The sequence below is a fragment of the Chamaea fasciata genome, unplaced genomic scaffold (assembly GCF_029207755.1).
Source record: "Chamaea fasciata isolate MVZ Bird 193981 ecotype frontalis unplaced genomic scaffold, bChaFas1.0.hap1 SCAF_8, whole genome shotgun sequence".
NCBI lineage: Eukaryota > Metazoa > Chordata > Aves > Passeriformes > Sylviidae > Chamaea > Chamaea fasciata.
This window is the reverse complement of record NW_027094093.1, coordinates 24,263,114-24,290,943: the sequence shown is the minus strand read 5'-3', so window position 1 is coordinate 24,290,943 and position 27,830 is coordinate 24,263,114.

The following is a 27,830-nucleotide window of genomic DNA, read 5'->3' as shown; positions in this document are numbered from 1 at the left end:
TTCATGAAATACATGGCACTTGAAAAAATGAATAAAATTTTTCCCTTTGCTTAATCAGAGTGCATGTAATAAATTAATTTACATAGTATATTCATGAAAGAAATAAAGAAAACAACTTGTTTATTCTGAACACCTTTTATGTTCTTATTAATTGACATAAGGGTAAACAAGCTCTTATTTATAGTAAACAAGGATTTCATACAAACCATAAATTTACTTCAGAACACAAATTCTTCAATTATGGGTTTGAAATTATCAAATGCAGAGTATACATAATACTCTGTGATTTACATAAACAAATGAAAACAGAATATGGAATAAAATCAGACAATCAGTCACACTTGCAGAAGCCACTTTACAAATATTTCGTTGAAACCATAAAGCTGTTTGATGAAAATCATCCTTCACACAGATGCCACAAAAGAGGGTCGCCCACCCAAAAGTCCAATGTATTGTTACAATTGCCTGACATATTGTTGTGCCGAAGGACTTAGAATATTATGTTCCCTTCCAGTGCAAAAATAGAAAACCATAGAGACGGAAAAGATTTATTAGCTTCCCTTTCTTCTCTTTCCTAGCAGCCTGATCAGGATGACTTCCCATTGTATGTGACACTGAAAAAATTCCCTGTGTTCCTGTGCTTGTGGTGCTTTACAATGGAGGAGAGAGAGGAGGACCAGCTTCAGACACAGAGAAGGTGGCATCACAGGACAGCAGCAGCATGTTCTCTATATACACTGGTGACAGGAGAAGTCAGGAGCTCACTTCCCACAGAGTTAGACATTAGGAAACTTAAAAGTAGCAGGATCTCAAACCTCATAGGGAGGCTACCCAGGGGTTTTGGGGCATCTCTTTTGTTGGAAGTTTCACACTCCAGATAGGAAAACACCTATCAGAGGAAGTGATACAAGGGAATGGGCTGTGATAACACTGAAGCCACTTCTCCCTCTGGCCCGTTCAGTGATTACATGATTATATAAATGCAGTAATTGCTATCTCAAGAGAATATCTTAGGCAGCTTAATATGCAGAAAGACATTTTTATAGCCAGTTTCTCAAGAGGCATGCTGCAACTCTTTTGTATCTAGACATGCAAAAAAGCTGCTGGATATGAAAGGAAATAACTTCTCCAAACTAGAGGATAATTTTAAGGCTTATGCACTTGGCCAAAATTCAGGTAATCGTGGCCCATTCCCCCAGTTTTCTCCCTGTTTGCTTGCTCAGTTGGTCTTTAAATTGCAGCTTCACTGTTGACCTACCCCCAACCTCTCCCTTGTTTAACTACCAGCACAAGGATTTTCCACAGCCATGCTAACATGCCATAGTGGCCAGCAGGGCTGTGGATTTCATGGGCTGTTCCCACATTCCTTTGCAACACAGTTCTCCATTCAACCACTTCTCTAGTCCAGCGTTTTCCCAGTGCCCAGACTTCCAGGGTGTTTTTTAAGAATTTAGGATACAAATCTGTTTATAATGTGTCTACACATAGTAGTTAAACCCACCTGTATCCTCCTGAGAAAATATGCCTTTTTGGACACTGGAAATGGACTGCTGTGGAACTACGTGCACCTACGTCTCTGCAACCAGAGTTTGAAAAAAAGTACCATAATGTCTTTGTGCCTCAGTTTCCCTACACATGCTAGAAAATAAAACCACCTTTAATTCAGGTGGCAAGTGAAATCATAGAATAATTTCATAATTAATGGTCTAAGACAGAACCATGACCAGCTCAACGTTCATATGCAGAATACTCTAAATGTCTGAATACAGCCAATATCCCAATTTTTTTAGCAATCCAGTCAAAATCCAATGTTGAATTTTGTCCAGATTAGCACACTTTTATGTGTTTATAGCTCATAAAAAGTAAGAGGGTTTATGCACACATTTAAGTGCTTTGGAAGGTAGAGATATGTACATGTGGTGATACTTTGGTGATAGACCTTCCCTGTATGTGCTATGATAGAATAGTCAGGGTTAAGCAACTTTGAACCAGTTCACATTTTAGGAGCTGGGATATACTTATCTTCCCAGTGAGTCATTATTTCCTTGCTGCTGGCTATTAATAACCCTTAGAGGAACTTTTCAAGCTGATAACCATTTCCTATCATTTTTGGCATTTTGAACATGTTTTTATTTTATTTTCCCATTTCTCCCAGTCTCCCAAAGGGAGACAGATTCCCAGAACCCTCATGGAGTAAAGAGATCACTTCCTGCCCTTCCCATCCTCCTGCTTCCTCCACCCTTTCCAGGCCAATAAAGGACTTTAAGCTATTTAGACCATCTTTTTCTTTTTCGGTCCTGTTCTGATTTGTTATTTTTAATGTGGTCCATTACCAATTCCTTTCTCATTTTCTGGCCCAGACCTTCATCTCCTCAATAGTCTAGATGTAACATGAACCAGTGAACTTTAAACACTTGGGGCCAGCAAGAGATCTTAAAGCCAGGTATATTTAATGAAGCAATATATATTTAATTATATTTAACCTCTCACCTGCCAAGGGTTAAGGTTCAAACACAGGCTGATAAGAAAGTTTCCCCTCTAGCTTACTAAATTGCTGATGTCATTATGTCTTGTGATGTCCTTCCTTCTTTAGCTCAGAAAGGGAATATAGGCAGTAACTGGAAGGGCCAGTCCATGAATGGGGCAGAACTGAGAGTGATTTCACTTTGCAGTTCCACTTCTAAATTAAGCATGAAAGACGGGGGCTAGGGTAATCCTCAATACACTTTGTTCCTGCTCAGGATCAGCATGCTTCCTGGAGTTAAGTCTTTTTTACAAAAGGGAATTTCAGCATGTGGACATGTGCAGGGTAAGATAAAATCTCCACTATTTTGCACAGTCTTGAGGAAAGCAGTGATGTCTCATTTGTCTAGAGCAAAAGTGGAAGAAATGTTAGCACAGATGCCCCCAGAAAGATGCAAACAGGGGAGAAGAAGGTCTAGAGGGATTATCATGGTTGTGCTTTAAACACATTCCACCTCACAGATGTATGAGAGAGAGAATGGGGAAAAGGACAAGGAAAGTTAAAGATAAAATAACTTCCAGATGCAGCTCTTTCCCTGATGAAGCCAGATTCCTGCTGCCTCTCCAACACAACATTTCAGCCTCTCAGAGCTCATTAGGATCTAAAAGAGGGTCATAGACAATAACTGTGTGCCTTAAATCTTGTCCATCTTACAGGCATCTTGTCTCAAGCAATCAAAGGCAACCTATGCTGGCACAGCCCAGTAATTAGCCGGCTGTGCTTCCAGCTGGTTTGCAGGCACATGGCAGGTTAAACAATAAATAAATCAGATTAGGCTGAAATCTGTAAAGCAAGAGTGGTCCTGGCATTCAAAGCCATTTCTTCAAAGCATTGCAGATCAGCACTCGGGTTTTATATTCCAAAGCCTGTTATCATGGGTATGGCTACATGGTACTGCAGACAGACACAAGTTCATTTTGGCTGAGCTTTGAGTAGAAGCTATGGATTGGCTTTAGACCAGACACAGTATAACCTCCTGAGAGGGCAGGTATAGAACTCTGGTTGACTTGTGGCTGATCCAAAGCCTGAAGAGAGAAATCTCCTATCTTGTGTGGAAGGATTTTTCCCTGCATGTCCTGGGGTAATGCTCATGCTCATTTGCAAACCTCACAGCTTCCATCCAAATGAATATTACCAGTTCTGACTGCTCTGTGGACTTTCCTGTGAGCTGCAAAAGTGTTTCATGAGGATCTCAAGGTCTGTGCATAAAAAAGTATGGGTTATTTATTTGTTAAAGTCAAAGACTCATTTCAATTTAAGAGAAGGTAAAACATGAGGGTTTTTTCAATAAATAAAATAAGGGTTACCTATTTCTCTGGGATCTAAGGATTTAGGAGCAAATGGACAGGAATATTTGACTGCATTCCAATGGAGCTGACTCTACTCCCAGCTCTCTCACATGGCCCTACCACTCACGGGGAATATGTTTCACCCTCGAGAAGAGCCCCAAACCACCTCCACCCTCACTCTCCAACAGTTCCTCCAGAAGTCTCTGCCCGTGGTCCCTTTTATCTGCATCTTCACCCAAGGAGTCTGATGTCCCAGGTGTGCACATCAGTGAGAAACAAACAACAGGGCAAACTCTGTCAAGTCACTGGGGCTTCTGGAGAAAGACTGTGTACAAAGAAGCTCTCGGGGAAAATCAGAGGTGACATTAAGTGGGAAGGGAGCATTTTATCTCTGGAAATATTTAAGAAAGTCTAAGTTCTATAAAATGCTTTTTTACTCTGCTTCTGCATAGTTTCAACTGTGGTAACATCTACCAGTCCCAGCTCTCGACTTCTTGTGCCTAGCACTGTATCAACAAAACTGAGGAAGCTGCTCCCTGGCCACAGAACATACAATGCCACACCACCACAGAAAAAGGGACAAGCAGCTCTGAAGTGAAAGGGACTCTTTCATGACACAGTCAGTGAAACATTGTTTCTGTAGCAGTCAATTTGCCATTGGTCTTATCTCATATATGTCATTTTCCTCATGTTCCCTCATGTTCATTTCACCTTTAGTGAAATTCTCACCAAAAAATGACAGCTTCTCAGAAAGACTAAATGACAGTGACATAAAGGAAATATTTTTCAATGCCCAAGTTGCAGGCAGCTTCTAAACCCTTCAGTTTCTTTTCCTATACCTCCTGGCTGTCTCTTTGCTTTGGGGGAAGAAGTCAAGAATCTACTCAAATTAAAATATGCAGGGTTTTTTTCCCCAGAGTATATACATACATCACAGCTTGCAGGTTGCCTATAGAAGCACTTTTGAACCTTTTCAGACTGTGTTTTGCCTCTCAGAGTGGAGGGATCATTCCCTCTTCACAGTACCTCACTGGCCAGGCACATTGCTTTAGTTAGGAGTTGTTCTACCCAGTGGAATAACAATCCCTTTTAAAATTATTTTCAGATGGAAATAACGGGTTCTCTTTCACTTTCCCATCTGACTCCCTCCCCCATCCCCCTGTGGAACATTCACCATGGACTGCATCTAGAGATGGTGAAAATTTGTCATGTTTTTATCTTGTTGGAAATCTGTCAGAAATCCCAACTCCAAGGTCTTTTTTCCCCATAAAGCCTCTCCAAATTTCTTCCCCCCCCAAAAAAAAAAAAAAAAAAACAACAAACAAAATATCTTCCTTGGAGGAGAGAAGGTCAGAGCTCAGCTCCTTTGAGACCTCATCCCCTGTCTGTGCCAGGATAGCTGTAGTTTTCCCCCTTTTCCCCAGTGAGTGCAGGAAAGGTCTGCTGTCAGCAGGGACATGCTCAAAGGCACAAGGTCATCCTGATGTGGTGGTACTTGGCAGCCTCAGAGCTGGTGTCTTGCACGGAGTTGCTGCTGTGATAACTGGTGACAGTTTGGGATCCCGCCCTTCCTCCCTATTGCCCGCTGACTCCACACTTATCTGGCTGCACTCAGGACGGCTCCTTCAGCTGTCTTTATCAATGACAGATCTAACAGAGGTTGATGGAGATATTTCATGGATTTGGTAGTAAGACCTGTGGTGGTGCTATGTATCTTCTCACTCAGCTGACCCCAAGAAATAAAACTGGTGAAGCACACACTCACAAATCCCTTTACTAGTTGATACTGGCATGTCACATTGTCAGTGATAAGAGGAAGATGTTAAATAAGGTTGATTTTCATCTGAAGCAGAGACAATGCTCAAATTTTCAATTTACCCTTACTCTTAGACATTAGGTTAATTACCCAGAAGTATATGAAAGCATGCATTCATCCATCTAACCTTTAGATGGATGTTTTGTTTACCTTTAGATGGTTTTAAATCTGTGACATAATCCTATATTGCTCTGATTTCATTTTGTTTTCCCAAGTCCTTAATGAGAATAAACTAACTTTGGGTTGTATTTGGCTGGAGGTTCTACTTACAAGAAGCCAGATTTGCTGTCCAAACAATTGGGCCAAAAATTAGGGACACATACCTTAGCAATGTCATATCAGATCTGTTGTTTCTCATTTCCCACTTCACTCTCTTCTCTGACCTCTCAAACCAAGATGAAAATCAGCTCCTAATGCTGACTTCAGGTAGGCAAAAATAGGATGGCCTCCTTTCTCAACACCCAACTGCTTCTATGCATTGACCAGCAGGAATGGTGTGGGATGTATCTCCCTTGCCTGCTCTGGTTCTTGTCTATTCTATTTTCTCCAACTATTTCTCTCATGCCAACTTTTGGAAGGACTCAAGCAGGGTGGTAGGAAACTCTTTAGCAGGAAAAGCATTTCACTATGGCATTCTTATTGTGTCATATAAATGTAACCCCATGGATATTCCCAGGATTATTTCCAGGAGTTACTGACCACTAGGGTTTCCTTCCTCACTAAGCTATGTGTCAGCTTTTGCTTTGGCCATGATTCTACATTCACAACAGAGAGAGTTCCCATTAAGCCTCACTGAAATGGGAATGAGGAGACAGTTTTGAGTTTAATTCCTTGCTCAGAAAATTTCAGGACAAACAGCCAAGTTCTTTTGGGAAGGTGGTTCAAAAGACTTGCATTCTGGGTTTTCTCCTCCACAGCATGAAGCAAAACCCCACATCTCAGTACAGCATGTGTAGCAAGAAATTTCAAGGTGTTTTGTGTCCAAATTCATCAAGCAGAGATTATTAAAATCCCTAGCAATTTTTGACAGCCATGGCCAGCACACACTTCTAGGATGCAGAAGCAGTGACTGACTTTGCATGAGTTTCTTGTTCTTTTGGCAACTTGGAATATTGCTACAGCTGCTAGAAATAAATTAATCCCTCCTCTTCTTTTTTTTTTTTTTTTTCCAATTTTTTCTTCTTCACCTTTTCAAGAGGAAATAATATTTGGAGATTTTGCCAATATCTAAACAGTGGTTCTTTGCATTTTCCCAGCTTGCAACTGAAGAGTACACCATTGTTTAGAGCTTCTTAGTGATGGAAACAAATAAACAATCATCACCTCAACAAGCATGTATCTCCCCATGTATGCTGCTCTACTCACTCACTGCTGAGAACAAACCCATAGTTGTTCTGTGTCATCTGACTGATCCTCTCCTTTTGCCTCCCTCTCTCTTGAATGCATGTGTAACGTGGCTTTATTTGCAACTCTGTCAGCCTAAGCAAGATTAATGTTTGGGTTGCAAAGCTGGCTCAGAACAATATCTGCTTTGAGAGCCTTGCTCTAGAGATGGATGCAGGAGCCACTTGGTATATTATTCCTTATTTATTTATTTATTTATTTATTTATTTATTTATTTATTTATATTTGAATGTCTTAGTTCTTCTGCAGCAAGTGTTGGCTGCAGGCCCACAGCCAGATGGAACTGAACTGCTTTCTAAGAAAAACATGAGGAGGGAATTGCATTTTGATGTTGTAATTTCTTCATAGGGGTATTTATTTCCAGTGGGGTTTTTTTTCCCCTCTCACTCCACTCCCACCTCTGGAATTTGGTGTACAAAAGTCAAGGAAGCTATCAAACTGCTGCTGTTGTTGCTAGTTTTGTTTGCATCTGGTTTTAATACTGAAAGGTCTGGGGTAGACAGCTCTAGAAAGGGAAATCCACAGATTGGACAGTGAAAACAGTAACAGATTGCATCACGGTGTTCTGGCCCAGTGAGGAAAAGGAGTCCTTTGAGTGGCTCTTTTCTCAAATCTTCACAGTCCTTTTGCTGGTGGTGAGTCTGCAGAGATCCTGCATGCACCGCGAGGGACTGGTCGGTATCCATTAACTCATTTCATCCATCTAAACTGACAAGGAGCCATCAAGTGGTAACTCCATGTCATTACGGTGTGGGCTAAATTAGAAGAGGATGTTGAAGGCTCTTCATGGAGTTTTTACATCCCAAAGAACCAATTCCGATTTAGTACAGGGATCAGCTTCATTCACACCAGCAGTACTAGCCTGTTTTTCACCCTATGCCTCTGTTCTCCTCTTTCAGTAAAGATATTTCAAATGCCCAAGCAAACTAGACATGGTTTCTGAGTGTCAGATGTTCCTTTTTCTTGTTGAAACAGAACAGTCCCAAATGCCTGCTACTCAATTCCCTCAGCACAACAACTGGCTGAGGCAACATACAGTTGTTTAAGTATTCTGCCTTTTCAGAGCACAAATGTAGTATTTTGTTCAGAATGAGCTGGAAAATATGTCTTCTTTCTGACAGAAAAAAAAACCCCAACCCCCCCCTCCCAAAAAAAAAAAAAAAAAAAAAACCCTGAAGGTCAAGTGTCTCTGGTTTTATTACTTTTTTAGGAACAAATAATGATTATAAAGTATACCTTTTCATTCTTTGGTGCTGCTTGGAAAGGGATTATTGGTGAAATAAAATACTGTGCCTTTAAGGTGTATTTTATCTAAACTTACTGGGTGAACAGGCATTTCTTCAGAATTTCGATATGTGTCTTGACTTTTTAGGACCCATAAGTCCTGACCATTAAAAAATCATCCTCTTGCTCATTTTGCATCTCTCTGGACATTGGGGAGGAAAGAATAAACAAGAATTATGGACTGATTTATCTGATTTTCATCATGAGATGGATCTCTTTCACAGAGAATGAGGAGGAGCAGATTTGTCTCTAAAAGCAATACATTGTATTTATGACCACTACAAAGTGCTTTCTGACCATCTCACAGAGGAGGAACAGGGAGTGACAGAGCAGTGGATTTCTTTGCAAAAAAGATTAAACTAACTTAAATTATTTTTCTGCAGTTCTTTCTGGGACTGAGGCAGCCAAAATGATGAGCTGAGCTGAAGAGGTAACCGATCAGCAGAGGTTGCAGAATATTGCAAGTAGAATCAAGACATCTTCCTTACTGAAAGGAGTGAGCAATACATGAACCTCACACTCAGATTAGCTGACTAACCTCTAATTACCCAGAGACTGTAGAAGAAAGACTTGAGAGTGCTCCCTTCCCATCTTCAAAGGCACCGACCTTAAAAACTCATCCCCTACTGATCTTGAGAGAGCTCAGAGGCTGGAGCATAACCGCTGTTCTAGAATGCTACAGCTCCAGACAGGCTGCTCTCTCCCAAGCTTCTGCTTCACTTCCCTAGTCATGAGGTTGCAGGAATAAATGTACAAGAGGTGGCTTTAGGATTTATTTTCATTTTCTTCAGGCATGAGGTATTTGCTGTTGCAAAGTACATGACCCCAATGAATGCTCCTCACCACTGCTGTCAAATTCTGTGCTAGGGAGTGACAATACAGTCTGTAAACACATCGGAGGGTAGATGCCTTGTCAGAAGAGAACAGGAGGCATTCATTTTGTAAAGGTTCTTCATTTCCAAAGGTCACCTTTTGCATTCCATTTGTTTCTAATCTCTTGGTTGCTGGCTTAGAAACAAACAAGTGGCAGGAAAGAACAATTAGACAGAGCAGTTTGAAGGTAAAACGGCAGAATGACCTCATGAGCCTAGAGTTGACAATGGTTTCTGGTGCTTTGGGATTGGGGTTCATCCAAGTGCAGCATACAATTAGTTACCTGTGCATGTTCTTTCCTCAGCAATAAATAAGAATCTGGCACATCAGGAAAAAAAAGTCTAAAATACTTTCTCAGTATTATTTCCTCTGGCTCTTCAAAAAGAGGGGTGTTGTTTATTCTTTCCTCTTTTTCTTTCCATCTGTCTGATTAATGTGGAATTTGGGACAGAAAATTAACCTTTCTTTGACACATTATTCAGAGATGCCTAAGCAGTCCTGGGATCAACAGTGCTGCTTCTCCAACAAAGAACTTATTTGTCCTCAGGTCTCCTGCTTGGGGAAAATACCTCATAGAAATTAAAACCACGGGCAAAAGGCATTACATCATGCTAATGAAACACTTTTCTTGTGAGAAATTAGGGAAAATCAAGTATCCTTAGCACCGGGCATTAATTTCACTCTGTAAGAAAGATTGAAAAACAGGTTTCAGAGATTCTCTTTGGGCATAAAGAGAAAAGTTTGGAAAGTGGGTTGGTTAGTGGCCAAAGCTGGTAAGAAGCATTAAGGATGGTGATGATCTGTTCTAGGTACATCTTGGTGTCTTATTTTATGCCTGTGTACCAACAAGTGAATGATAGCATTACCAGAATGTAATCTGTATATAATATTAACAAATTACATGCAATATTTTTTCCCCAGCAGATTACAAGTAATTACATAAAGAAGTAGAAACAACTGCATATGATCTACACTCCTGTGAAAACAGCAGGGGACATAGGATTAGCTAAAAAAATTCTGACTAAACCGAGAAAAACTCCTCCCAGAACAATTCAAAGTTTGCAGATGTCCATTCTAAGACACATTCCCAGTTCTTAGGACTAGCAAGGTGAGACTTTATATCTGGACTCTTGTAGACCTTTCCTGCTGTTTTACTTCTGGGAATAGAATGCTACTTTATTATCTCTTCCCAAATAAAATGTGTGAGACTTCTCTGTTGCCTGCCAGCAACCTCAGCAGTGCAGTGTTCCATGTGCCATGGCCACTGCTGCCACAGGGCATTTCTAGCAGATGTGCCCCTTCACTGCAGTTTTGAAGCCAGCTGCCATCTCCTCCTGCTCTTTCCCATCCTGCAACTGTAGCAGCCATTCACCTGACAGTCCTGCACAAGAGTGGGTTCTTTTCTGGACACAACAGACAGCAAAAAAATTGCCTCCATTGTCTCTTTCTTCCCACGGTGGAGCACCATTTCTGCATGAGAGGTCAATGATGGGGCCATCAGGTTAGAGGTTGTTTCTCATGGAGATGCAAAGTCTCATTTTCCTGTTCACATGGGAGGAGCACTTCTCCACCTTCTGAGAGCTTCAGGACGCAAGTGGGCCTGTCTGAAAACTGCACTCCCCCTCTGCATTGAACAAAGCTGAACCACTGTGAATGCCTTTACTTGCACTTACAGGAAATTTGCTTTCGGCGCATCCACACAGTTGTATCTCCAACATGACTTTCCTCAGGAATCACAATGTACTAACTGCACTATTAGATAGCCTGGCTGTCCAAGCCTTCTTTTTCATGATCATTTCATATCTTCATAGAAATCTCCAGAAATGAGGTTTGAGGCAGTTCCTGTTCCTTCTTGTATCCAGTCTGTAACCACAAGATGCCACATTCATTCTTTTCCTGTGATCTGACTGTATATCACATCCAGGAAACAGTTTCCAGCATCCTTGTGTGACTGTACACACTTCCATAGTGAGGACCACACTTCCTTAAGTTTCCTTTGTCTTTCTGTCAAGGAGAAAGACCCCTGGATTCATGTTTCTGTTTTGATTTGTTGCCCTTAAGATGAGAAGTGACAAGAGAGCTAGAGCTGAAAAATTACTCTATGGTGAATTGACCATAGCAGCTTTATTCTCTCAAGTTACATCAGCCTGTGGATAAAGGTTTTTCACATTTGTGCTGCATTTTTAAAGCCAGTTCAGAAGGATTCAACCATGTAGTTGAACACGTCTTTTCCCACAAGTGGCAGAAGAAGCTGTGGGAAGCATAGGCAGGAAAGTCTTCATCCAGCTGGAAAAGGCAGAGAGCCCGAAGGAGAAGTCCAGGGATAAAGGGAAGAATAACCTCTTCCACCTGGAGAAGAACCCCAGAAACAGCCACCCCTGGGGTCATGTACCATCATTTCTTTTTTCCTGCAAGGTAAAGCAGGTTTTTATGGATGACAATCCAATAAATCCAGTGGATGGTCCTTTTGATGATGGTGTATATTGAGGTTGACCATTCCTGAGCTTATTATTGCAGATATTATTTCAGATAAATCCTGACACCTTAGATATATTTACAATAAAAAATAGAATTTGCACATTTCCTAAAAAAAAAAACAAAACCAAAAAAAACCCCAAAAAAAACCACCCCAAAAAACCAAACTAAACCAAACCAAAACAAAAACAAACAAACAACAAAAAAACACCAAAAAACCCCCCAAAACCGCTAACAAACAAACACCACAAAACCCTTTTTTTGATAAAGTGGGGGAGTATGTGGTATCACTCCATTAAGAGAGAAGTTTCACGTGCTGGCTTTCTGAAGACAAAGGGAAATGCCAGACTAGAACTCTCAAAAAATACTGTTTACTCTGATAAGAGTGAGAGATTCATATATTGCAATGAAAAGTCACTCTTATAAATTGTTGTCTTTCTTTCCTGGGAAGAATCAATTAAAAGAGAAACACAAGCAAAAGAAACTCCTATATTTTAATCATCAGAGCAGCTCTTGCACTTTTGTGGCCTCAGGGAAAGTTTAAGTTTCAAAATTCAGAATATATCTTAAGAGAATAATCTTTATTATCACTATTTTTAAAATTAACGTTATTACTATTCTGGGGTGATGCTGCATGGGGGTTTTTTTTAAAGTTTGAAACTGTCAGAGCTCTATTTTCTATGGAATGCGTTGTTCTGAGACAAAGACTAAAGGCTTCTATGTTTATAATTTAAAGTAATCAGAACAATAGACAGAAAATTATCCTGACCAGCAAATCAGGAAGAAAATGTACCATATAGAGTGCTCTATTTTAAACCTCTAGAGCAGGTAAGATATACAAGAGAAACCCCATTTTGTGAAAAGCTAATACAAATGCAATAATTGCTTTAAATTGCTTCCTTATTGCTTTTCCAGAGCTGTTGCTAAAAGAGGAAAGGATTTTTCAGTGCAGTATGTTCATCCTGAGTGTCCTTCTTAATCTCATTCACAAAATTCATAGCTTTCAGCTCCAGCAAAGCTCACCCATATGGTTATTTCAGTTTTAGTGCTCCTCATAGAAATAGTGTGTGCTCCCAGCATCACCACCACCAAAATATCAAGAGAAATCCAGATTCACTTTTAGTAGGGGAAAAGATATAAATCATTTGGGAATCATTTGATTTGGTACAAGTGTCCTCTGAATTCCAGCACCAGGTCTAAGTTCTAGAACTAGTTGTAGAGTAAAATGGGAAAGAAAATTGAAACTAGAGATTTTTGTTACAGTTGCCTGGTATCACTCACTATGTTCCAAATAGGAGTTTTCTGTGACTGCAGCCACCAGGAGAAAAGAAATTAAAGTCACCACGAAGGTGTTAAATCTGCCTAAATGGTTCCCTTTCAATTTTCAGGTGTGATGCAAGCAATTCACATCAGTTGTTTCTTGAAAGTAAACTTCTGGCGGTGATTTGAGTTCACTTAAGAAAGATTTAGATACAGACTCATGATTCTAGCAGAACCAGTTGCACTTCTAAATGTCATTTTTAAGAACACCAAAGAAGACAAATCTATCATTTAGCACAGTAGATCATTTCAGTGCCTACAAAGCAGAAGAGAAGTTTCAGAACAGGGGTTTGCAGTTCCTACCTTGTCTGTTGGTTCCATATCACACTCACATCAATGCATTTACTCTCTCCCCATGGGTGAAGTGATGGGCATTTAGTACTGAGATAACTATGACTTTCTAACTACACATTTCATGAAAGAGAAACAGTAGGAGCTATTGCCCAGAGGCAGTCAGACTATTTTGACAAATATAAATTCACAATCTCAGACAGAAACTAAATTGAAGGCAGATATTTGTCAGTTTTTTCCTCTTCTCCACCCTTTTTTGACCAGTTGTGCTATTGATCCAGCCTCCCTGGAGCTGTCCACGCTGCATTTTCCACATAGCTTTTACCTGAGTGTATTTATGATATGCCTTAGGACCAGAGCTTACCAGAGGGACTTATTTGGCCAAATGAGTATGGCAGGACTTGAGACCACAACAGGTGCATTCAACACAAGGTGGCTTTCTTACCAGGACTGATTTACTACTGAGTCCATTACTCTTCAATGAATTCATTTGAAGGTGTCTTCCTCATGATATTGCACAACTGCAGCCTCGTGGACAGAGAAACTGGTGACTGAAACCTTTCTGAGGGGAGAGTTTTTTGTTACACGAGGAGCAAAGCTGGTATCATGGGCTTTGAACTGTGCTCTCAGGAGAAAGGGAAGGTTTGCAAATGTTCAAAAATACTCTTCTGTCAGAACTGCATTTCTGCTATTCACAGCACTCATTCACAGGTCAAAAAACATATAATTTTCTCTGGATGATTCCCAGACACCAAGTCCACCTTGAAAATGGCAGCCTAAAAATAAACTTATAGATTGAAAAAAGCAAAGGACTAGCAGACCTGACTTCAGAAACATAGCAACCACCCAAACACACTCCCTGAAATCTGTAATATTCAGCCAAACCTCCAGACACTATCAGATTGGCAGTGAAAAGAATACTCTTGATAACCACAGTACCAGCCCCTAAACATTCAGCAAACAAGGTAACTCCTCCACAGAGATCACAAATGTAAATGAGCCTCCTGAAGAACATATGTAAAATGCACTACAATATAATAAAGAAAATACCTATGAACAACACACTTTGTTATCACATTTCAAACTAGATTGGAGTCTGTCCAGAATATCCTGGAACTACAGCCTTTGCTAGCTGATGATCATTTGAGGGAAATTGTCCTCAAACTTTCCCTTTGAACTTTCCTAACTGCCTCCACCTCGCAAAATACTTAATTAGAAGCAAAATTTCTCATGGCAAATGTATCCCAAGCAGAGCTGGGCCATGGCAAAGCAATAGATTTAAAACTTGCTGACACATGTACATACCCCATAGAATAAGAGCCCCATTCCTATCCAAAAGAAACCATCAAAGCCTTGCATCCTACATGTATTCATTCCAGAACGTGATCTATTCTATCCAAAGCACCAAATGCCCTTGTGGAAAGTATGTGGGGAAACCCATCAACCACTGTGCACCGCAGCATTTTCACTCAGACACTCAGTGAAAGACAGAAACAGCCAGTGGGAGAACATTTCTCACAATGCAACCACGCTCTGTTTAACTTCTTAGTCTTGATCTTCAAAGGCATTCCACAATACACCTTCAAAAGATGAGCTTTGGATGTCAAATTCCTAACTCTGCTTCATTCTCAAAATTACAGCACAATGGAGATGCTGATTTTACGTCACAATTTTTCTATGCTACAGTTAAAGCAATTTCCATCTGTCTCTGTGACACAGAAGTTATTAACTTGCCACTTCTGTTAATATCTCTTTCATTTTCATAGGTGCCATATACTCTTGTCTCACCAAACATCAAACTGATAATCGCAATTCAGCCCAAGCTGCAAAGCAAGTTTTACCCATCTTTGTTAGCTGGAATGCTGCTTCTTCAGTTTCAAGCCCAAGAAATGTCTGGTCTTTGCTTCTTATCAGTTGCTCTAACCAGGGTTGTCATCTCTCCCTACAAATCTCTCCTTGCTTTCTTCATTAGTGATGGTGTTATTGTAGATGTGGGGCCAGTTCCACTACCTACACAAACAAAAAGCAGACACATAATAGGCTCAAGTCAGTCTGTTTCTCTACAAAAATATATGTATCACAGACAGCTCATATTTTCTCAGAGCAGCTGGTTCGATCCTTTGTATCCTTCATGGGTTTGCTAGGTAGAATGCCACTTTACCCAGAAATCTTCACCTTCAGTGGGTTAAAATGCCCATGAGAATGGTCAAGAAGTTATCTCCTTGCTCATAGATAGCAAAATCCAGATTGGAATGAGGGAAGAAGCAAGAACTTTTCTTGTGTCAATCTGAACTTACAGCAATGCAACACCATGAAGAAACGCCTCTTGCTTAATACACATGTAGATCAGCCATGACATAAGCTTTGTTTTGTAGCTGTTTCCAGCCCCTGAGAGCATCACCTCAAACTGCTGGGAAAAAAATAAGGGAACATTATTAACTGCAGTGACACTGATCCATTTATCAACACAAAGAAAGAATAAACAAAGCGGAGATCAATTCTTGTGAGCTGCAGTTGGACTAGAGTCCTCCATAGACTGAAAGACCCAACATGACTAGACATTGGAAAAGATGCATTAATTTGTGCTCTTTTGTCACATAATCAGAGAGCAGTCTGCATGTGTGGGGGAATTATTATGAGAAAATTCTTGGAAGCTTGTTAATCATGTCATTGCTTTTCAGAATTCAGATTGCCCTCTAAACCCTCCTGGAATTTATTAAGATGGACACTTTGATTCTTCAGGTTCCTCCACTCCAAGATGGACGTAGAAATTGCTACTCCAGGGAACTCTGACAAGCTCTCTCTCCTGATAGCTTTGCTTTAAGAGTGGCTGGATGATTCAAGAGAAAGAATAAGCCTCTCAGTACAATGCTAACTTGTAGAAAAGAAATTTTTTGACAGACCATCATACATGCTATGTATGCTGTAGCATTGAGCTGTGACTCACTTATAAATTTTCTAAACCAGAGAAAATATAAAGTCTAGATTTTTAGACTGCAAAAGCTGTATGCATTTCTTCTGTGTGGATCAGCTGGAACCCTGGAAAGTTTCTGAATGTGAAAGATGGGTCAGCTTCAACTCCATGTGAATGTCAGGGCCCTCACTAGAACAGCTGATTCATTGGCAATTTCAGACACTTCAGAAGCCTACAGCATGGGTGGCTGCATGAGAAAGTGTCCCTTCCCAAAAACAGAATCCTCAAAACAAGTTTGATTAGCCCATGATCTGTTGTACATCCTCAAAAAGGTTCCTTAGAATATCCAGAAATAGTTTCAAATCTACATATTTATACAGTTGGCAGGCACAAACCTCTCCTCTCTGCTGTGGAATCATACATCTCCATGCTACATGATAGGATAAGGTGTGTTATTCCCATTTTAGAGCTGGGTGAAATGAAAAAGAGGAGATTATTTGCCCCAGGGAACCCAGAATTTCCAGCTAAATATAATTTGTCCCCTTGAGTTACAGAACTTAGCTTTTAGCTTTTTTTTTTCTTTTTTTTTTTTTTTTTCCCTCCAGGCTTGGCAATATGACAGAAAGACTCCTACAGTCAGCAGTGCAGAGAGAACAACACTGTTCTTCATCCATTGCCTGCAATAAAGATAACCACTCAAGCAGAGCTGTCTGCTTATAGAGAGGGATTTTATGGACTCAAGGTCTTTGTTTCTGGCAGGTGCAGCCCAGGCTGCCAGGAAGGGTAGGAAGGGTTAAAACAGCACTTGGTTCTGGAAGATGTACAGGAATTGGAAAAGACAGAGGAATTTGCTGGATCTTGGAGTGCATGAATTTAATAACTTAAATTATTCCATTCTACCTAGAGAGGACAGGGCCTGAACTATGCACAACGCAGAAGAGGGAAGAGATGACTTAACCCAGGCTTAAGTGGACAAAGGTGCACTGGAGAACTGCAGCTGAGCTAGGGAAGTGAACTAAGCTTTTCCTAAGCTCAAATCCACTCTTGACAAAGAAATATCTGAAAATATTCCACATGGAAACAAAACCTTTTCTTCCTCTGCTGCAAAGGGAAAGTGAAGAGAGCAGGGGAATGTTTTTCACTTCACCCTGTCCTTTTCTTTTGCTCTGCAGGTTTGTGTGACTTCAGTTTCACCCAGCCCAGAGGCAGAGTCTATGCAGAAATAAAGACAACTTTTTTCTGCTTCCTGCACACTGCAATGAGTGACATAATGCTGCAGAGAGAAGCCCCATGAGGCAACAAGATTTTTGGTGTTATTAGTTAGCGTTTAGTAATTTTCTCCTGGGAACCGAAAAAAAAAGCAGCGGCCACAGGTCCTCACTTGCAAGTCAAGCAAACACAAAGGAATAGATCAACTGAATTAGTTTGGGGGGTTTTGTTAATTATCTCCAAAGCTTTTAGCTTAAACTCATGCTCAGCTAATCCATGTCAGCTGCATCTTCCCTTGTCAGCTGCATCTTCCCTTGCCAATACAGAGGTGAGTGTGAGGAATTTCTGCATGTTACTAATTTAGCTATTACCTTTTATGGGTCTATCTGTCTCCCACTGACTTTCTGGCTGACGGGTTGGCAAAAGGAAAACTTCAAACAATACTTTTCTGAAAACTTTAAAACTTAGGCAGAGGGAAAGAACAGAGTCTGACAAAAGAAACAGACACCTTTCAAGTCTGTGCTTGGACCTGGGCTGCTACTTTCAGTGCTGGAACCACAAACACAGGAGTATAGTCTCTGTTTAAAGCAGTGTCTGCGTATCTCCTTAAAATTTAGGAACTCACTGATCCATTTTTTTTTTTAATGTGACCTTTTTTGAGTAATTTTCAGTCCTCACTTGCATGTTTGTTATAAAACTTATGTGCAGACAATAAAAAAAATCCCATTTTTTCCACGTAGTGTTCAAAACCGAAGGTGGAAACAGGCCTGCTTCTTGTGGAGACTATCAAAGCAGATGAAGAATAGCCAAGAGTGGAGGAGAAAGAGATTCCCATTTCACAATAAACAGTGATCCTCCAGAGAGAGGCAGGCAGTGAGGTGGTTAGTGGCCAATTAACAGACAAAACAAGGATTGCAGAGGTAAGACAGGATCTGGGAGGGTAGAGCTGAAGTGAACATGCTCTGAGGGAACTGAATGAAGTAAGGAATCCAGTTACCCAGCCCAGGACAGGGAGAATCCAAAATCAAATTCTCCAAGTGCCTGAAGCACCTGGCTAAGGCTGGAGCACGTGCTGGCTCAATGTACAGCCTCCTGCCCATGAGTATCAGATAGTTTTATGTTGGGCCCTCCTCCTCCAGGAAACCAATTCATTCTCACAGATTCCAGTTGTGTTTGTGAAGTTACTACAAAAGTGTTATGCTGTGCTGTGAATTCTTCTTTTTTGGTGTTTATTAACCTTGGCCAAGAAGCATCCTTCAATATGGGAACAATGATGTGCATTTAAATTTAGTAATTGAAATGAACAGTTTAAGGAGGTGATTACAACCAGAAGAGCCTGATTTTTCACTTACTTGAAGGAGAAAGGTTTGGAGCAATGAAAAGAATGAAAGGTGTCAGGTTATAGGTAATGTGCCAGTGGCAGGAAGGGAAGAAGGAACTTCAGAGAGAGCTGTGTCAGAAGGAAGATGTGGTAGGCAGCATTATTTTGTCACAGAGAACCTGGACTGGCTGTGAGAAGACCAAGCCCAGAAAAGAAACCAGAGGAGACTAACAACAGGTAAAACCATGGAGGAAGACCTTGAATGGGTCAGGAACTGCCAGGAAAGACACTAGTAAGGAAGTTCGTTCTCGTAGGAATGTTAAACATTTGATGGTCCTTGGAAGTAAAGTTCTGTTTTGAAATGATGACATCTTGGAAGTTCAGTTCTAAAATTATGTTCAACAGATTTCCATGAGTCTGCTCTTTGCAATCTCCAACAGAAAGGCAAAACACAAACTTGTAAGTCCAGTAGCAAGGTGAGATTCTGCAAAAAAGCAGGTTTCAATAACAGGAAAACTGAAGGCTACTAATGGGACAGAGAGCTCTGATAAATGAACCTCAAGATAAGAAAAAAAAATGGATAAATTGAGATGCAGATCATCAGCACCAGTTAGGCACCCTAAAACCCTTTAATTGCTGGAGACTGCTCCAGAGGTGTAAAGATACTTCTGTACCCCAACAGCAGGACATCAAGGACTGTGAAGGAAACTCCTGCAAAATATGTTGATTCTTCCACTCTGTCTTATCTGGTTGCAATGTAGACCTCGGGAAAGTCTTCTCACAGCCCTTGTTGGCAATGTTGACTTCAGAAGAAACATCCACACACCAAATCTGGGACATTTCAGAGCCATTTTTACAGTTTGAGCTATTTCAGTATTTTAGGATGAGTTGTCTGAGGTGTGAAGATTGTATCCAGCACAATGATTCATGGGGGTTAAACCCAACACATCCTCCATGTGGGCCGGGAAAAGCCATGTGTTTTCTCCTTTGACAACAGCTTGTCAGCACAACTGACACCTCAGTTACCAATCCCAGCACAAAGTGAATAGGCCAGAGACTGAAACTGCAGATGCCTGTCTGCATGGGTCTGGGATGTGATGTGTATCCTTGAGGAACAGGGCCAGACCATACTTTTCCAAGGAAGATGTAACGCGGGTTATTTTTTCCCCATCAGCACCATCCGGCCCAGTGCTTACACATATCCCAAAAGGCATGAATATCTTAGAAAGTCCAGGATATAAAGACTTCCACTGCTGTTTCTGTGCTAAGAAGTAAGAGCAAGTGCTTTGTTTGGTACAGCCTTCATCGATCTGATGCCATGGCTGCACATATCTAGGAGAGACTGCACCACTCCTGAATTTGTATTTTGACTCAATGTACTTGCAGAAGGAACTTCTGGCTATTTCTATTTTTCCTGGAGGCTCTAAGCAGAGAGGAAATTCAAATGTGTGGAAGCACACCCAAGAACTGACATTCTCTTGAACCAGATACTGGCCAGAAAACTGGAGGCTCAGTTTGGCCAAACCTCATCAGTCAGACTTTGTTTTTGCCAAACCAAACCCCACACCAGAAATGGGTTTGGAATCAGCTTCCATTTTCTTGAAGCCATCAAAGTCCCAAGGTTATTCAAAGGTCTCTTTATCACCCCTCTGCAAACTAAAACTTTTTTCTGGAGCATTTTTTCTGCAGATTGACTTGATATGCAAACAGAGGGGGAGAGGCCAAGGTTGTCTGCAAGTTTTCCAGTGTTCCCCAGTTCTGGACACGCCCCAGATACTTCAGGAATAGCCTTTCAAGTGGTGGTTTGGCCCTTGTAGGCACACACGGTTCTGGGAGGAAGAGAGTCTCATGTTCATACAAAATAAGATTAAGAAACGAAAACATTGAAAAAATGGCTTTGAATCTGGAAAAATATGCTCAAGTTGGGGTGAAAATTCCAGTTGGTTTTAAATGAGCTAATTTGTTCTTTCCTGTACATCAAATGTGGGAAGAAAAGAGGAAAAAGAGAATAAAAGCAAACCAAAAAATCTTTACTTTTTAATCTGCCAGTTGTTCCTTCTGGAAAAACTATGTTTCTGTGCTTAAAGTGTTAGACTGGGACATAAAGAGGGCTGGGTTCAGCTTGCTGATGTGCCAAAAAATCCCTGCATGACCTTGGGCAAGTCATTTAGCCTTTCCCAGTATGCTTTGCTAATACTGGGCCTAAGACAACTTCTTTTCTCCTGTTCATATACTCTCATTGCAAGGTCTGTGGAATAGGTCTGACTCTTTCAATAAATTTGCGCAACAGAGCATAAAATATTACTATTCTTCCAGCTGGAGCTCAGGAGTGTTATGCTAACATCCATTATAAATACCTCAAAGTCCAATTCGGGACTGGTTTCCAGCCCAGGCCAGTCTTAAGGCAAGAGGGGATTATATCTAATAAAGAAGTCTGTAGATGTCAGTCTCCCCAAAGAGGCTTTCCCTCTCTCCGCCTTGAGTGGTGTTGTTGGTTTAGGCTATTGTCAGAATGCACTTGCTCACACTTGTGGGATGTTTAATTTAAGAAAACCCACAGGTGGCCCCAGGTTATTTTGCATTCACAGTGTTTTGCACAATAACCCAGGGATGTGAAAAGGACTGTCTACCAAGCGTCACTGTGATCTCACATGAGGTACAGGTCAAGTCATTACCTGGAATTCAAGATTTACAAAAGGGTTTTTTGTGTTGTTTGTTGGGGTTTTGTTTGGTAAAACACTTGAGTGTGAACAGGGAAGACCACACACAGGCGGCGGCAGTTTCTCACCGCCCGTCATCTGACAAGCCACTTAACCCTTGTGGTTTGCAACCAGCGCTCACCACACTGCTCACTGAGAGCCCAGAGTCTCTGCTCCTACTGGGGGAAAAAAATCCCCAGGGAAATCCCCAGCTCATGAGATCTTGCCCATCAAAATTCAAGTGAAGGACTCGAGTATTAGGTTTTAGGAATGGGCAGACTTTAGGCGGGAAAGAGAGGGCCCATTGCCTTTCCCTGACCCAGAGAACCTATGTTTGCCATGGCTGCCTTCCAAACCCAGCACAGCCTGAAGAAAGAGGCAGACAGGACCACAGGAGAAAACCAGCCGAGCTTCTCAGGCACTGGTGGTTTTGACAATTCATGACCAAGGAACTCAAGATGAGACAGAATTCCTTCAGTCATCACAGCTATTCCTTAACAAACACAGACAACCCAGGGAGGAATTACATTCTATATCCTCTGTGGATAGACATTTTGAAGTACCCTTTGACAAACTGCAAGAACTATGATTAAAAGCCAAAAAAGAGTGTATCTGGAGAGAGAGGGAATGATGGTAAAGATCACCAACCATTCTTGCAGCTGCAAAGAACTTTACAAATAACTTCTAAAAGCAGATGAGGCTGAAAGCGGTTCCCTGAGTTGCTTCTGCTGACATTGTTGGGATCCTTTTTTCCAAAGTCCTTATTGATGTCTGCTCAGTTGGAAGTTGGAATAAACATGAAGAGAGTTCCTTGGATGTTTTCCATGTAAGGTCTCTTAGAACTGCTGGTCCAGAAGCTGCTTTTGTTTTCCAAGCTGCTACACAGTCCAAGGAGAAATCCATAATGCTTTGGACCTGGTGACCAGTAGTGTTTGCAGACAGGATTTCCACAGTCCTTGGAGACAAGAGTCTCATGATTTTGGACATAGATGGACCTTCCATTGATGCTGTTGGTGACAGCCATGTTGCATTTAGCAAGTGTGTAAGTGAATATTAACATAATTAATACAATTAAAAGTGACTATTTAACGTAATTAAATAGCTGTCGGATTCAGCCAGCTTTGTGTCAGGTCATGGGGAAATACAAACACATGCCCCAGTTCTTTGAGAGAAGTTAGCTGGTCAATACCTGGAACACAGGATTGACTCTCATGCCCTGCAGATGTTTGAATGTCCCATGTATAGCAAGTAGGGAATGAAAAACAACTTATCCTTCTTCTCTTTCAGCCTTTTCTCCTCTGGGTGTCTACCAAGTGCAGCAAGACTTGCAAAAAGAGGCAATGTCTTTTTCGAAGCCAACCAACATAGCTGGGGAAAAAATTCCACTCTGCTTTTAGGCTGGCTGACCCTTTGTCTGTCTCCAGCAAGGAGGATCAGCCTAAGCCTCTCAAAGATAAAAAGCAGTGAAACAGTGATGAGTGCACTGAGGTCTGTGGAGATGCAAGGATCACACACTAATGTCAGTCAGGGTTGTTTGGGACTGGAATATGACCCTTTTTACCTCCCTGCTTGGTTTCACACAGGGTGGCTAAATTAGCAATGGCTCAGGGCTGTTACCATGAGATCATTTAGCAGTTAATCTTTTATTTGGAAAGCTGTTCCTTCCCACCGAAGTAAACACCCACCTTATCAGGCTTGCCATGGCAAAGGATGTTGTCCAGCTCCCCACCTGCTGTCCTTCCTCTCATTAGTGGTTTCCCTCCCTTTGCAGCCATTCCCACCCAACATCTGTCAGAACATGCTGCACACCCACAGCCCCACCAGCAACGCTCATGGACATGGCCTGGTCACAGCAGCCCAGCCTGCATCAGGAAACAGCCTGTTGCAAACAGGGATGGGAACATGCCTGGCAGACATGAGAGTGTCTAACCCTCTGCTCCGAGGCAGTGCAGTGCCTGGCCGCTCCCCAGAGCCCCTTGCAGCTCTGAAAGGCCATCAGTGAAACCACAGGTGATTCCTATCAATCATGCAAGGAAGTGGAGGGCCTCAAGGCCAAGGATAGCCTTTCATTGCCACAGGCAGAGAATGTTTTGCATGTCCCTGTATGTTGTATCTCCACCATCAAGCCCTTTTTCACCAACCTCCATTAAGTCCTAAAGGAGCCTGCTGGGAGGAATGCACCTGACTCAATTATAATTCCTCTTCCCTGCTGGCAAAAATCTAGGGCCTGTTGTTGTTTTTAATACAGAGGTTTTATTAGAGGGCCCAGATACACTGGTTGTGTAAAGCCACGTAAGTTCCATTGAAATGGCTTCCTGTTTAGCTCCAGAAAATGCACAGAACATGCCGTGATGCCGGGCTTCCTTCCCTGCTGACTGCTGCAGACTATACAGCAGGGAGACTGTGTGCTAAAAAAACATTCTTTCTGACACTGTGGTCCAGATATTTACATTTTCTAAGGATATGCCTCAAAAACTGCAAAACAAAAAACTCCAGCAGTGACTGCACTGAAAAATACAACAGATATGCTTCATGCACAGTGAAGGCTTTGTGTGTTATTAGTTTTAATATCAGTCATGTAGTCCTTTGCATAATCTCAAAGCCCCTTGCCCAACAGATCCTGTGCTTGTCTCACAGAGGGTCTGCCACTACATTAAGGGCAGTGTTCAATTCCTATTTGTTTACAGCCAATTCTTCAACCATGACAGCATTCCTCTCCCTTACAACGTCACAGAGTCCCATCTCTCCAACCAAACACATGGAGACAACTCAGTTTCTAACTCCAATATCAGTCAGAGCCACTCCAACCTTTTACTGTTAGAATTTCGTGTTACTTTCCTGGCATTTGCATCCAGCTATTTGCATTTTTTCTAAGGCAGAGGTGGAGGCAGGGAATCTCTCTGAGGGTTCACAGACTCCCTGCCACCATGCATGTCTCAAGGTCTTCTGAAGAAGTAAAGCTGTTTATTCTAGCCTTGTTTCTCTGTATAAGCCCCATATTCCTATGCGTATTCGTAGATTTGTTCCCCCTCCTGATTTTCTCTCTGTTTTCCAAAGTCCTACTCAGATCATTGTATGTTTTCTACCAGGCAGCACACAAAATCCTCCTTCATCCTTAGTTCGCCCCAACACAGAGGGAGCATCTGAGCAGTGGAAAATAGTCCCTGACTCATTCAAAACCTTCTCAGGATTATCAGGTGCATTTGATACCACTGTCATTGCTGTCCCATCTGACAGAGAGAGCTGCATTGTACGTGACCTACAGCTTGTCACTTGCTCAGAGTTTATGAGCTTGGGGCCAGCAATGGCTGAGGAGCACCGGTCTCACAGGGCAGCAGTCAGCTCATGGTAACAACACACAGAAAGCAAGAAGGGGTAACAAGTCTCAGCTCTTTCTTCCTCCAACATATTCCCATATGGGACTACTTGGATATCATATTCCATGCTCTGTTCCTAACATATTCCTGTTTCCTAAAAATATTAAGATTTTGGGGTTTGAGGGTTTTGGTTTGTTTTGGGTTTTTTATTTTTGGGGTTTTGGGGTTTTGGTTTGCCTTCTGGTGGGTTTCTAGGTTTGTGTGGATTTGGGGGTTTTGTGTGTATGTGTCCTATCACCACTCCCTCTGATAGAAAAGGCTGCAAATCTCATAGGCTGCTTTTTCTATCCGTGATAAAATCAGTGCTGCAAGTTCTGGACATCTTCTGCAGGTCAATTTTTCATTTAAATGATACATCTCAGCTCTAAAGCAAAGGCAGCTGCCATTGCCCTTTAGTAAAAAAGCACTTCTAGGAAACCAAACATTTACCCTTCATCCTCTCCATTCAAAGAATTAAATTCTCTGGCAAATTCCTAGGAAGCAATTGTCCAAAATCAATCAGTTTTTAAAAATCATTGGAACAGTTAATCTGTAAATTAAAATTTAAAAAAAAAAAGGGGGGGGAGGGGGGAATAATTTAATTTAGTTGCTTTTATAGAAAAACCAACAATGTATTACACAAGAAATTATTGTTCCAGAAGAAATAGCAAGAATTGCTTTAAATATATTAGGCTAGATGGGTTACAGCATGGCACAAATTCTTCTGCTATTTGGAGGAGTTCTCTTACATAAAACATATATCAGAAACCAAACAGCAGTACTGTGTGTGTCTCATTTTTCCATGTTTTGAGACATTACATCTCACTGTGCAGTTTTGTAGCTTTCATTGGAAACATTCCTTGTCTTTCTGCAACACGGAAAGTCTCTCTCAGGTAACCAGTACCCCACTGCCAGAGATAGCAGTGCCAAAGCAAACAGAAGTGAACTTTTCCCAAGAACACCTTCATGCCTTATGGACATGAACACCGAGTCCTGGGAAAAAGGAAAGTCAGGAAGAAACAAACAAGACAGTCAGGAAAAAACAAACAAACCACTGTGGTTTGTAACACTCTGACTGTTTATGGGTGAAATCACTTTCATCAGCACTTTTACGAATTGTCTGGGACCTATTATGATATTTGGACTTTTGTGCCATGGTGATTACTCGCAAATAAACAGCTGAATGATATGATATGAAATGAAAGGATTTACAGTTCTACACCTTTAGTTTTATACTAGTTTTTTTGGCTATTTTTTTCTCTTGAGCAGTGATTATGGGTCTTTATAATTTGTATAATTGAAGTCTTTGTGGGAGAACCTCACAGACAACCAGAGCACCCACCACTGCTTCTGTAGCCCCCACATCCCATTCCTGCATCCTGCTGACACGAATGCTCCCTTTTATTGTGCTCTTTACTCTCTGTGAACCCCAAACACTCATGACTCCTTTTAACCAATGTTGAGATTCAATCATCAATCTGGAGAAACCACGTGCTGAATTGAACCATAATTGGTTGGGGACATCTGCAGGCAAAACATTTAGCACCACAAATTTCACACACACACAAAAAAACAAACAAAACAAAAATAAACCCTGTTCTTTAAAAAAGAGCCTAAATAAAAAAAATCAATTTTCAAACCATTAATTAAGCAGACAAATACAATAACCAAACCATTCCTTCTCATTCCTTCTTGAGAATTCAAAAGTACTATCCTAAAGGATAGTCACAGCAGGAACTACATCTAAAGCAATAATTAATATACTGAAAAAATCCCTTCTCAAACATCCCAGCCTGCCCATTTCCATTGGTGAGCAGAGCTGTGTCAATGAATCTGTGATATGACATCGGTCCCGCAGCTGAAGGCTGACGTCTCTCCTCTAACCAAACTTTATTAAAATCAGAAAGATGCACTCAAGTGTTTTTCCAGAGAAGACAGGCTATTCAGACTTGATACTAAAAAGTGATTCCCTGTGGTAAGGAAATGAAGTACTGCAAAGTGCTTAAGGAGACATATTTAATGCCTTAAGCCCTCATACTGAGTTAACAACTAGCATGGTCTTGGCTTTAAGGATATACATTGATTCTCAGGCTCCCTTATTTCAATAATCCCACAAAAGAAACTCAGCTACAACTCCTTCTCTCTACAGCAGAGGATACAGGGAGGATTATTTGTTTTAATTATTTTATTTCTTTTAATGAGGTGTCACAATGGCTAAAAGATACCAAGACGTTTTACAGAGCAATGTGTAGAAGTATCACTGTCCTCATGAGAGCACACTGGTGTGCACTGTACCATGAGAAGAAAGCAAAAGCATGTAAGGAGGTTATTGCTCCCAAAAAGGAGCAATATGCTCCTCAGTCATGGTGCTCAGGGAAAGAGAGGTGGCAGAACAACAGGCAGCCCCAGTGACACAAAAAAGAAGTTGGAGAGGTCAGGTGTGGACTGGACAATAAGAAAAAGATTACCTTATTGCCAGGAGCTCTGGGTAGATGTCAATGAGGAGGAAGATGACAATTACACTGATATCTGTCAGGAGCAGGTTAGGGAATAGCAATCTGGCTATGAGCCAATGAGATACTCTATATATCTTTTTAGGTCCCCGTCAGTCCTGTTTCCCATTTCATTCTCAAAGTGTGAACTTGTTTAGCTGTGCATGGAACAGCAGGAAGGCACCACAGAGCCTTTTTCTTTTGGTGTCAAGCTCCTTCCTGCTTCAAACCATCTATAGACCCACTCAGGGGCACCTAAGTAAACCATGCAAAGCTCAACCCTAAAGCTAACTTTATTACAGATGAGGATACTTTAAGAAAAAAAACTTGTTTAGTACAGAGGGAAAAGCAGTCACCTTTGCTTGTAACAGATTTGGGGAAAAACTTTGACCCTTCATTTCTGGCTGCAACATGTCTGAGCGTTTTCTTACTACAAATAAAATCCACCCTTCTAGAAGAGAAAGAGATAAAACATGGGAGACTTGCTCCGGCTTGTTCTATCTGCCTTGCTCAGTTTGAGAAAGTGTTCAGATATTTGAACAGAATATAGAAAGGACAACACT